General features: G+C 62.5%; 1 non-coding gene across 1 annotated transcript; it reads left to right on the top strand.

Moving 5' to 3' along the window:
* Positions 1-1921: 1921 nt before the first annotated feature.
* Positions 1922-2074, top strand: LOC137458287 (5.8S ribosomal RNA). The gene has a single exon (XR_010991663.1). It is a non-coding gene; the product is annotated as a 5.8S ribosomal RNA (ribosomal RNA).
* The last annotated feature ends 2926 nt before the right edge of the window (positions 2075-5000 follow it).

The raw sequence follows: 5000 nt of genomic DNA on the forward strand, positions 1-5000 counted from the left end.
CGCGCGGCATGGGCGTCCCCAGCCGCGTCCCTCCTCCCCGAGCGCAGCGCCGGCTGACTGAGGGAAACCCCGGGCCTCGGGCCAGGCCAGGGGCGCGGTGGTGGCGGCGGACGTCGGGCGCGGCCCCCGCGGGCGGACGCTCCCCCCGACGGCGGCAGTGGGGGGAGGCACCCCCGCGGGGCCTTAAGTCTGGTTTCCCTCACCCCAGGGTCAGGTACCTAGCGTTCCGCGCCTTCGTCCGCGGCCTTGCCCTACCGCGGAGGAAGCCGGGCGGCGGTTTAAAGACCCGGGCGGCTCGGCGCGCCACCCCCGGATGCGGGGGCGAGCGCGGGGGCGGGCGGGTGCCTTCAGAGGGGCGGGGGTTGCCCCCGCAATGCCTCTGGCTAGGTCCGCCGTCGTCGCGCTCGTCGTCCTCCGGGGGCCCGCCGGGCCGGGGAGGGGACTCTGCTGCCCCCCCCTCTCTGCGGTCCGAGCGCTCGGCCGGAGAGAGCCCACCGCGCGAGGTCGGCCGTGGTCCGGCCCGCGCCTCGCCTCGCCACGGGCGTCCCCGGCGGCGCGTTGAAGCGCGGGCTTCTCGCGGGCCGGGGCGGCGAGCCCCCGCGGTGGGGGCTGGCCCAGGGCGCTTCGCCCCCGCCGGGGGTTTTGTGCGGGCGCGTTGCCGCGGCTCGGCGGCGGCGCCTCTTGCGGCGCGGGCCGCTGCGGACCTCCCGGTCCCTTTTCCCTTTGCCCAGGCCCCAGAGCGGGGCCCCGGCGAGCTGGCGCCCTCGGCGGTCTCGCGCTGCCGGTTCCCCCCCGTCCGGGGCCGGTTTCGGGTGGCGTGACCGCGTCCGAGCGGCGGCGGGCGTCGCTCGGCGTCTCCGGCTCCGGTCCCTCGCCGGAGGGCACCCTGCCACCGGCTGCGGCTGTCCCGGTCCCGGGCCCTGCCCGCGGGCTTCCCCGTTCGCCTTCCCGGCGCGTGCCGGGTGGGGGACGGGCGGGCAGCCGGGGGCGTCCCACCCCCGGTCTCCGCGTGGAAACGGGGAGAGCGGGGGCCCGCCCCCCGGCTCAGCGCCGTCCGCTGTCCGCCTGGCCGCGGGGCCACGGAAGGGGTCGAGCGAGCGAAGCCGGCGGCGCGGTGGCGCCGGGGGAGGATGGAAGGGGCTCGTGCCGCTGGGGTTTGTCGGTCGGCGGGTGCGCCGCCCGGCGAGGGCCGGCGGGTCGCCGCGGTGGCGTCCCACGTGGGCTCGGGCTTTCCGTCTCGCAAGCCGTTTTCCGTCCCCCGCGGCGGGGGGGGGTTCGGTGGCGAGAGGAAGCCGCCCGAGGGCGCGAGCCGGCCGGGGCTCGGCCCCGGGGCCAAAGCGGGGGAAAAGAAAGTCCGGGATGGGCCGCAGCGGTGGCGGCGTTGGAGGGGCCGGTGCGGAGGCGCGCGCGCGCTCTCCTCCGGCGGGGTTGTGCGCCCGGCCCCCCCTCGCTCCCCGGGGCGGGGGGGGGGGGGTCTCCGCTGCCTCGCTTCGTGGCGTCTCCGCGACGGCACGGGGCGGCCAGCGAGAGACACACCCCCCCCCCGCCGTTGGGTGGGGAAGCGAAGGGGGTTTTCTTTCCCCGTGCACGCGAGGCGAGGCCGGGTTCGGGGCACGTTCCCGGCGGCGCGCGGCGGGCCTCCTCCGCGCCGAGGTCGGAGCGAGCCCGGGCGCCTGGTCCGGCCCCGAAGCGCCGCAAGGTGCGTTTTTCCCTCCTCGGGGGAGGGAAAAAAGCCGGGAGCGCGGGCTCCCCGCCCCTTGCTTTTGCCGCTTCGGGGTTTCGTTTTATTTCCCCCCCCTCTCCTGTGCTTGTACGGTCAATGTGAGGCGAGCGGCCGCCGTGCCGCGCTCTCCGAGGGGCCGCTCCTTTGCGAGCGGTCCCGGCCCCTCCGCGCTGGCGGGGCGGTGCCGAAAAGCCAGACAACTCTTAGCGGTGGATCACTCGGCTCGTGCGTCGATGAAGAACGCAGCTAGCTGCGAGAATTAATGTGAATTGCAGGACACATTGATCATCGACACTTCGAACGCACTTGCGGCCCCGGGTTCCTCCCGGGGCTACGCCTGTCTGAGCGTCGCTTGACGATCAATCGCCGCCTCGGTGCCCGCCGAGCGGCGCGGCTGGGGTCGCCTCGCAGGCTCTCCCCCGGGCGGGGAGGGGCCTTCGTCCCCCTAAGTGCAGACTCGGGGAGCGCTCCGTAGCTCCCCGCTCCCGGAGCGCCCGCTCTCGCGGAGTTCGTCCCGCCGGGGCTTCGCCGGCAGGGGTTCCCCGTTGGTCCAGCGACGCCCGGTGGGGCGTTGGGGGAGACGAGAGCCCGGTTGGGGGAGGAGGCGCGGGCCTCGCCCCCCCCCGGCACTCCCGCGCGGGCGCGGCTGTCTGCGGGTGGGTACCGCGGGGGTACCGTGCCGTGCTGCCGCGTCCGCGCGCCGCGTCTGCCGTGGGCGGCGGGGGTTCCCGTTCCCCTCGTTCTTCCTCGCTCTCGCCTCCCCGGGGTTCTCCTGCGTGTCGCCGTTCGGCGTCGACCCCCGGCGGGCCGTCTCCCGGGCCGAGAGGCGCGTCACCCGCCGCGGTGTCGCGTTCGGGCCTCCTCCGGGCTGGGGCCCTTCGTCCCCCGCGGTCGCGCGGCTGGGCGGCGGCGGGTGTCCCCGGGGGGGTCCCCGGGCCGGCGCCCCGCCTCGGCCGGCGCCTAGCAGCCGGCTTAGAACTGGTGCGGACCAGGGGAATCCGACTGTTTAATTAAAACAAAGCATCGCGAAGGCCCGCGGCGGGTGTTGACGCGATGTGATTTCTGCCCAGTGCTCTGAATGTCAAAGTGAAGAAATTCAATGAAGCGCGGGTAAACGGCGGGAGTAACTATGACTCTCTTAAGAAGTCTCAGGACTCTCTTGGGAAATCATAGTTACTAACTGGGCTTAGTTGCAGAGGCCACACCTCCACGTGGTCCCGCTGGATACCCTCCTGGGTAACTAAGTTGGTCTCTGCCCCAGTCTCCGGAGCTTAGACGCTCCAATTTATCAGTTAGCTCGCCACTGACTGATAGTATTTTGGCGAAACAAATTTTAGTGGTGATTTAATTGCCACACGCTAGCTCAGCCCCACGGCGCAGTTAGTTGGGCAAAGTCAGTTGCTCTTGGAGGGAAGAGCTTCTGACTGATTCCTCCCTCACATTGACTTCACAAAATGGTTCGGCAACTACGTAGCCTTTTTGTCACCATAGGGCACCCAGACCAGTCCTGCAGATTGGCTGGAGGTTGCGACCAAACGTGATATGAGACTACCAGACGAGGAGATAGGGGTATGTCTGGCTGGAATAGAGTTCATGAACTCAATGATAGCCAATGACAATACTGCCTACGATCCTATCTGGAATGAGAAACTGATAGTATTGCCGGAGGTGTATGTAGGACCCACTTCTCCAGCTCATGGGAAAGATATCCGAGATGAAAGCACAGAGAGGAGCAGGAACGAGGAGGTGGAGTGTCCTGAAACCCCGAGCTCTATGAGTCAGCTCTCGATACTAACCGCATCGCCTGAGTTGGATAATACAGCTGACATCTGTCCTGGGACCCCCCTGGTGAAGATGCCAGAGGACAACCCGACGTGTCCATGCTGTACCCACTCGGGCAGGCAATATGACGAGATTGATTGACCATCTAAAGAGAGCCCATGGGAAAAGAAAGATCAATTTCCAATGTTCCCGCTGTGGGAAGACAAATGAAAAGCATCATAGTATCTCATGCCATCTCCCAAAATGCAAAGGGGTCCAAGAGCCTACCCAGGTAGAAGGGTTTATGTGTGAAGAATGGTAAAAAATGTTTTAAAACTAAAATTGGCTTGGGACAACATAAGAGATTAGCTCACCCAGCCCTGAGAAACGCAGAAAGAATTGAAGCATCTCGCCCCAAAGAGACCTCTAAAAGAGGTGCTCACAAGAAAATCTGGTCCCAAGAGGAAACAGAAATATTGCAGAAACTGAATCAAGAGTTTTGAAGGGAGGAAAAATATTAACAAATTGATTGCTGAAAAATTAACAACTAAAACAGCCAAACAGATCAGTGAAAAGAGAAGACTATTAAGAGAAACTGTGGTGCCAGAAAGAGAGAAAACACAAGAGAGCAAGAACAGGTTAAAAGAGGAGAGGACTGTGATTCCATCTTCTGGTGAAAGGGAGCTGCTAGCCCACTATAAAAAGACTATTAATGAAAAGCTGACATCAGGGAAGCTGCCCATCCTTAAAAATACATATAAACAAATAATTGAAGGCAAAACAGACTCATTAAAATTACTCAATGAGGTAGCTCAGGACCAATATTTGTATTTGTTTGAGAAATCAATTGAACAGAAAGCGCCAAAAAAGAGCCCAACATAAACCTCAGCAGAAGAAACCTCAAAAGGAGTGGATGAGAAAAAGAGCCAGAAAGCGTGGAGAATTTCTCCGATTCCAACGCCTCTTCCGCTTAGATCGAGGGAAGTTAGCGAATATGATTCTGGATGAAAAAGACTCTGCGCAATGTGCCATCCCCCTGGAAGAGGTCAGTAACACCTTCAAATCTAGGTGGGAGTCTCAGAACTTATTTCAAGGACTTGGAGCATTCCAGTCTGTGGGGCAGGCGGATAATTCGGCTTTTAAGGAATTGATTACAGAGAAAGAGATCCTTAAGAATATCAAAGACATGAATAAAAAATCGGCACCAGGCCCTGATGGGATCACCCTGAAGGCCCTGCTTAAAATGGATCCCAAATTGTGAGGAGATCAAAGAACTATTTAATCTCTGGCTGTTAAGTGGCAAAAATTCCAGATGTAATAAGGGGATGCCGAACAATCCTAATACCTAAATCATCAGCGCCCGAACGCCAAAATGATATTAACAACTGGCGGCCAATTACTATTGGTTCCATCATCCTGAGACTCTATTCAAGAATCTTAACTGCGAGGTTGGCAAAGGCGTGTCCCATTAACCCCAGGCAGAGAGGCTTCGTTCAATCTTCTGGCTGTGCTGAGA

Source organism: Melanerpes formicivorus, unplaced genomic scaffold (genome assembly GCF_026170545.1).
Source record: "Melanerpes formicivorus ecotype bairdi unplaced genomic scaffold, bMelFor1.0.p_v2 SCAF_238, whole genome shotgun sequence".
NCBI classification, from domain to species: Eukaryota; Metazoa; Chordata; class Aves; order Piciformes; family Picidae; genus Melanerpes; species Melanerpes formicivorus.